We start from the raw sequence: 7185 nt of genomic DNA, 5'->3' as shown, positions 1-7185 counted from the left end.
TGCTTTATATGGCAAGCCAAAAAAATATTAATCACCCAGTGAAAATAATAAATCATGGGATATAGAGAATTTGAACAGCACAGTTAACAATCAGATAATATATCTATTAGATGATACAGAGCTAACATATATACATACATATACATATGTGTATAACAATTCGAGAATATACATTTCTTTAAGAACACATGGAACATTTATGAAAGTATCCATGGTATTAAGTCATAAAGCTAACTCAATTTCAAAGGATTAACATCATACAATCAACATGCTCTGATCACTAATACAATTAAGTTAGACATTAATAAAAGAAAAGTAACTACAGAGGCCTTTCCTGTACAGAAACTTAAAAACACTTCCACAAACAATTCATGGGTTTCAAAAGAATTTATAATGGAGGTTAGAAAATATATAGAATTGAATAACAAAAATACCATGTGTCAAAATGTTTTAGGTATGTGTAAAATGGTACAGTCACTTTAGAAATATAAACCTGTCTCAAGGTTTTTATTTACATTTCCCTAATAACTAATGATGTTGAGCATCCTTTCATGTGCTTCTTTGTCATTTATGTGTCTTCTGTGGAAATGTTTACTCAATTCCTTCACTAGTTTTAAATTGGATTGTTTATCTTTTTGCTATTGAGTTGTAGTTCTTTATATATTTTGGATACTAGACCCTTATCAGATTGACTTGCAAATATTTTTCTCCCATTCTGTAGGTTGTTTCACTTTTTGAAAATGTCCTTTGATGTACAAGTTTCTTTCTTGGATGAAGTCCAATTTATTTTTTCTTTTGTTGTGGTTGCTTTGTGTCATATCTGAGAATCCACTGCTAAGTGCAAGGTCATGAAGATTTATCCCTATTTTCCTCTAAAAGTTTTAGTTCCTCTATTTAAGTCATTGATCCATTTTGCATTAATTTTTGTATAATGTAAGGTAGTGGCCCAACATCATTGTTTTGCATGTTGATATTCAGTTTCCCAGAACCTTTTTTGAAAAGACTATTCTCACCCCATTGAATGGTATTGGCATCCTGGTTGAAAGTCAAATGTCCATAGATGGATGAGTTTGTTTCTCAACTCTCAATTCTATTCTACTAGTCTATGTATCTATCCTTATGCCAATACTACAGTTTTGATTGATGTAGCGTTGGAATAAGTTTTGAAATTGGGAAGGTGAGTCCTCCAACATTGTTCTTTTTTGAGACTGTTTTGGCAATTCAGGGCCCTTTGCAATTCCATGTTAATTTAAAGATTGGCTTTTCCATTTTGGCAAAAAAAGGCCATGGGAATTTTTACCGGGATTGCATTGAATATGTAGATTGCTTTGGGTAGTAATGCCATCTTAACAATATTGTATTCCCATCCATGAACATGTTTTTCTATATAATTGGGTCTTAATTTATTTCAGCTACGTTTATGATTTCTAGTAAACAAGTCTTTCATAGGTATTTATTCCTATGTACTCCTAGGTACTTCAAATTTATTACTAGGTATTTTATTTTGTTGGGTGCTGATGAAAATGGAATTGTTTTCTTAATTTCTGTTTGGGTTTTTCATTGCTGGTTTATAGAATCACAACTGATTTTTGAGTGTTGATCTTACAGTCTAACTGCTGAATTAATTTACTAGCTTCAGTGGTTGGTTTTTTTTTTGTTTTTACATTTTTGTGATTTTCTGTAATATGTGAATAGGGATACTTTTTCCTATTTGGATGTCTTTTATTCCTTTTTCTTACCCAATTTCCCTGGCTAAAACTTCCAGTAAAATGTTGAATAGCAGTGGAGATAGTGGGCATCCTTGTCTTGTTCCTGATCTTGGGGGAAAGCTTCCCATGCATCACTACTGACTATTATGTTAGCTCTGGGTTTTTCATAAATGCCCTTTATCATGCTGAGGAAGTTCCCTTCTATACTTAGGTTTCTGCTGTTTTCGTCATGAAAGGGTGTTGGATTTTGACAAATGCTTTTCCCTGCATCTATTGAGATGATCACGCTTATTTTATTGATATGGTGAATTATATTAATAGATTTTTGGATGTTAAATCATACTTGCATTTATGGGACAAATCCCATTTGGTCATGGTGTCTAACCCTTTTAATATATTGCAGGACTCAGTTCGTTGGTACTTTGTTGATGCTTTCTGCATCTATATTCATAAGACATATTGGTCTATCATTTTCTTTTCTTGTAGTATCTTCATCTGGTTTTGGTATCAGGGTAATATCAGCCTAATAGAATTACTTAGGAATGACCCCTCCTATTAGTTGGAAGAATTTGAGAAGGATTGGTGTTAATTATTCTTTGAAAGTTTGGTAGAATTCACCAGTTAAGCCATCTGAGCCAGAATTTTCTTTGGGGTAAGTTTTTGATTACTAATACAATACCTTTACTTGCTGTGATGGTTAATTTCATGTACCAGTGTGACTAGGTTATGGTGTACAGTTGTTCAGTCACACAAGCACTGGCCTGATTGTTACAGTGAGGGTATTTCATAGATTCAAATCTTCCATCAATTGATTGCATCTATGACTGATTACATCTGCAGTCAACAAAGGAGACTGCCTTCAACAATGAGAGAAGTCTCATACAATCAGTTGAAGTCAAAGGGAGAATTGATGATTTCAGCAGTCAGAAGAATTTCTGTCTCTCTGTCAGCCAAGCTCCTCCTGGGGAATTCATCAAAACCTTCACCAGAGTTCCCCAATCTGTGGCCTGACGTACGAAATTCGGATTTGCCAATCCACACTTGATACAGATCTACTCAGATTTCTGTTGCTACTTGAGTCAGTTCAGTAATTTATTTCTTGGAATTTATCCTCTTTAGATTAAGTTAATTTGTTGGCAAACATTTGTTCATAATTTTCCCTTATGATCCTTTTTTATTTCTGTTGGAAATAAAATAGCAAAATTTAATGGAACCAATATTTAGGAAACATTTTTGTCTTGGAGGAGTTAGTTCTCTTTAAGACTTTTTTAATATTAATGGCATGTGTAAGTATAGCAAAAGACAAACAGAACCCTATGCTAAATGATAAAAGTTCAAACATAAATAGTTTGGACTAGAGAAGTGTTTTGACTTAAAGTTTTTTCAATATATCTGATTCAGTTGTTTTATGGCAGCCAGAAAAATTCAAGAGCATGTTTTATACTAAGCTCCATTAAAGTGAATAACTGAACTACAAATTCCAGACAATCCAGAAATTTTAGACTAATCATTTACCAAATTTAAATACCATCGATTGTAGCACAGATACAAAAGGAACTTCAGATTGGTTAGCAGAAATCTCAGTTGCGACAAGCACCTAGCAGCTTCCCTAACATTCACTGTGAAACACTCAAGAGAAGGTGGATGAAGTACCTGATTGTGTAAGACCAATGTGTGGTAAACCTGAAAGTTCTGGCCTTTATCCAAGAAAATCACAAGCCATAATAGCTTTTACAAAATGGAGTTCCTGACAAGTTTTTAAAAGATCACTAGCGAGGAGGCGGGGCAAGATGGCAGACTGGTGAGCTGTAAGTTTTAGTTACTCCTCCAGGAAAGTAGGTAAAAAGCCAGGAACTGCGTGGACTGGACACCACAGAGCAATCTGTCTTTGGGCATACTTCATACAACACTCATGAAAACGTGGAACTGCTGAGATCAGCGAAATCTGTAAGTTTTTGCAGCCAGGGGACCCGCGCCCCTCCCTGCCAGGCTCAGTCCCGGGGGAGGAGGGGCTGTCAGCTCCGGGAAGGAGAAGGGAGAACTGCAGTGGATGCTCTTATCGGAAACTCATTCTACTGATTCAAACTCCAACCATAGATAGACTGAGACCAGACACCAGAGACTCTGAGAGCAGCCAGCCCAGCAGAGAGGAGACAGGCATAGAAAAAAAACAACACGAAAAACTCCAAAATAAAAGCAGAGGATTTTTGGAGTTCTGGTGAACACAGAAAGGGGAAGGGCGGAGCTCAGGCCTTGAGGCGCATATGCAAATCCCAAAGCAAAGCTGATCTCTCTGCCCTGTGGACCTTTCCTTAATGGCCCTGGTTGCTTTGTCTATTAGCATTTCAATAACCCATTAGATCTCTGAGGAGGGCCCGTTTTTTTTTTTTTTTTTTTTTTTAAATCCTTTTTTATTTTTCTAAAACAATTACTCTAAGAAGCCCAATACAGAAAGCTTCAAAGAATTGCAATTTGGGCACGTCAAGTCAAGAGCAGAACTAAGAGAGCTCTGAGACAAAAGGCAATAATCCAGTGGCTGAGAAAATTCACTAAACAACACAACTTCCCAAGAAAAGGGGGGTGTCCGCTCACAGCCACCATCCTGGTGGACAGGAAACACTCCTGCCCATCGCCAGCCCCATAGCCCAGAGCTGCCCCAGACAACCCAGTGTGACGGAAGTGCTTCAAATAACAGGCACACACCACAAGACTGGGCGTGGACATTAGCCTTCCCTGCAACCTCAGCTGAATGTCCCAGAGCTGGGAAGGTGGAGCAGTGTGAATTAACAAAGCCCCATTCAGCCATCATTTGAGCAGACTGGGAGCCTCCCTACACAGCCCAGCAGCCCAGAACTGCCCTGGGGGGACGGCACTCACCTGTGAGATAGCACAGTCATCCCTCAACAGAGGACCTGGGGTGCACAGCCTGGAAGAGGGGCCCACTTGCAAGTCTCAGGAGCCATACGCCAATACCAAAGACTTGTGGGTCAGTGGCAGAGACAAACTGTGGCAGGACTGAACTGAAGGATTAGACTATTGCAGTAGCTTTAAAACTCTAGGATCATCAGGGAGATTTGATTGTTAGGGCCACCCCCCCTCCCCGACTGCCCAGAAACACGCCCCACATACAGGGCAGGCAACACCAACTACACACGCAAGCTTGGTACACCAATTGGGCCCCACAGGACTCACTCCCCCACTCACCAAAAAGGCTGGGCGGGGGAGAACTGGCTTGTGGAGAACAGGTGGCTCGTGGACGCCACCTGCTGGTTAGTTAGAGAAAGTGTACTCCACGAAGCTGTAGATCTGATAAATTAGAGATAAGGACATCAGTAGGTCTACAAACCCTAAAAGAACCCTATCAAGTTCAGCAAATGCCACGAGGCCAAAAACAACAGAAATTATAAAGCATATGAAAAAACCAGACGATATGGATAACCCAAGTCCAAGCACCCAAATCAAAAGACCAGAAGAGACACAGCACCTAGAGCAGCTACTCAAAGAACTAAAGATGAACAATGAGACCATAGTACGGGATATGAAGGAAATCAAGAAGACCCTAGAAGAGCATAAAGAAGACATTGCAAGACTAAATAAAAAAATGGATGATCTTATGGAAATTAAAGAAACTGTTGACCAAATTAAAAAGATTCTGGACACTCATAGTACAAGACTAGAGGAAGTTGAACAACGAATCAGTGACCTGGAAGATGACAGAATGGAAAATGAAAGCATAAAAGAAAGAATGGGGAAAAAAATTGAAAAAATAGAAATGGACCTCAGGGATATGATAGATAATATGAAACGTCCGAATATAAGACTCATTGGTGTCCCAGAAGGGGAAGAAAAGGGTAAAGGTCTAGGAAGAGTATTCAAATAAATTGTTGGGGAAAACTTCCCAAATCTTCTAAACAACATAAATACACAAATCATAAATGCTCAGCGAACCCCAAATAGAATAAATCCAAAAAAACCCACTCCGAGACATATACTGATCACACTGTCAAACATAGAAGAGAAGGAGCAAGTTCTGAAAGCAGCAAGAGAAAAGCAATTCACCACATACAAAGAAACAGCATAAGACTAAGTAGTGACTACTCAGCAGCCACCATGGAGGCAAGAAGGCAGTGGCACGATATATTTAAAATTCTGAGTGAGAGGAATTTCCAGCCAAGAATACTTTATCCAGTAAAGCTCTCCTTCAAATTTGAGGGAGAGCTTAAATTTTTCACAGACAAACAAATGCTGAGAGAATTTGCTAACAAGAGACCTGCCTTACTGGAGATACTAAAGGGAGCCCTACAGACAGAGAAACAAAGACAGGACAGAGAGACTTGGAGAAAGGTTCAGTACTAAAGAGATTCGGTATGGGTACAATAAAGGATATTAATAGAGAGAGGGAAAAATATGGCAAACAGAAACCAAAGGATAAGATGGCTGATTCAAGAAATGCCTTCACGGTTTTAACGTTGAATGTAAATGGATTAAACTCCCCAATTAAAAGATATAGATTCGCAGAATGGATCAAAAAAAATGAACCATCAATATGTTGCATACAAGAGACTCATCTTAGACACAGGGACACAAAGAAATTGAAAGTGAAAGGATGGAAAAAAATATTTCATGCAGGCTACAGCCAAAAGAAAGCAGGTGTAGCAATATTAATCTCAGATAAAATAGACTTCAAATGCAGGGATGTTTTGAGAGACAAAGAAGGCCACTACATACTAATAAAAGGGGCAATTCAGCAAGAAGAAATAACAATTGTAAATGTCTATGCACCCAATCAAGGTGCCACAAAATACATGAGAGAAACACTGGCAAAACTAAAGGAAGCAATTGATGTTTCCACAATAATTGTGGGAGACTTCAACACATCACTCTCTCCTATAGATAGATCAACCAGACAGAAGACCAATAAGGAAATTGAAAACCTAAACAATCTGATAAATGAATTAGATTTAACAGACATATACAGGACATTACATCCCAAATCACCAGGATACACATACTTTTCTAGTGCTCACGGAACTTTCTCCAGAATAGATCATATGCTGGGACATAAAACAAGCCTCAATAAATTTAAAAAGATTGAAATTATTCAAAGCACATTCTCTGACCACAATGGAATACAATTAGAAGTCAATAACCATCAGAGACTTAGAAAATTCACAAATACCTGGAGGTTAAACAACACACTCCTAAACAATCAGTGGGTTAAAGAAGAAATAGCAAGAGAAATTGCTAAATATATAGAGACGAATGAAAATGAGAACACAACATACCAAAACCTATGGGATGCAGCAAAAGCAGTGCTAAGGGGGAAATTTATAGTACTAAACGCATATATTAAAAAGGAAGAAAGAGCCAAAATCAAAGAACTAATGGATCAACTGAAGAAGCTAGAAAATGAACAGCAAACCAATCCTAAACCAAGGAGAAGAAAAGAAATAACAAGGATTAAAGCAGAAATAAA

Source organism: Choloepus didactylus, chromosome 17, assembly GCF_015220235.1.
Source record: "Choloepus didactylus isolate mChoDid1 chromosome 17, mChoDid1.pri, whole genome shotgun sequence".
Classification (NCBI taxonomy): domain Eukaryota; kingdom Metazoa; phylum Chordata; class Mammalia; order Pilosa; family Megalonychidae; genus Choloepus; species Choloepus didactylus.
Note: the sequence above shows the minus strand (reverse complement) of the source record.